Raw genomic sequence first — 787 nt, 5'->3', positions numbered from 1 at the left:
ATATATATATATATATATATATATATATATATATATATATATATATATATATATATATATATCCAAATAACCAAAAAAACAAAAAAAAACAAAAAACAAAAAAACAAACAAAAAACACACAACTAAATAAACAAACAATAAACAAACAAACAAACAAACAAACAAACAACAAAATAAAATAAAATAAAATAAAATAAAATAAATAAATAAACAAATGTATATGTATATATATATGTATACAGGGCCAAGACTACCTAGCAGCAATGGCAGCAGCAGCAAACTTTGCTTGGGTGAATAGAGGAGCTGTCTCCTTTTTGGCGCGAGAAGCTTTTTCTTCGGTTTTTAAACTGTCTCCTGATGAACTAGATATGCAACTTGTTTATGATGTTTCACATAATATAGCTAAACAAGAAGTAAGTTTTTATTTATTTATTTTTGTCTTTGTCTTTGTCTTTGTCTTTGTCTTTGTCTTTGTCTTTGTTTTTATTTATTTATTTATTTTTTTGTTTGTTTGTTTGTGTCTCCTGATGAACTAGATATGCAACTTGTTTATGATGTTTCTCACAATATAGCTAAACAAGAAGTAAGTTTTTATTTATTTGTCTCTGTTTTGTTTTTATTTGTTTATCCTCTATGTGTTTATTTATTTATTTATTTATTTATTTATTTTTGGTTTTTTTGTTTTGTTTATTTGTGTCTCCTGATGAACTAGATATGCAACTTGTTTACGATGTTTCTCACAATATAGCTAAACAAGAAGTATGTATTTGTCTTTGTCTTTGTCTTT

Source organism: Eimeria mitis, genomic scaffold (genome assembly GCF_000499745.2).
Source record: "Eimeria mitis Houghton genomic scaffold, Emh_scaff4807, whole genome shotgun sequence".
In the NCBI taxonomy this organism is placed as follows: domain Eukaryota; phylum Apicomplexa; class Conoidasida; order Eucoccidiorida; family Eimeriidae; genus Eimeria; species Eimeria mitis.
This window is presented reverse-complemented; position numbering follows the sequence as displayed.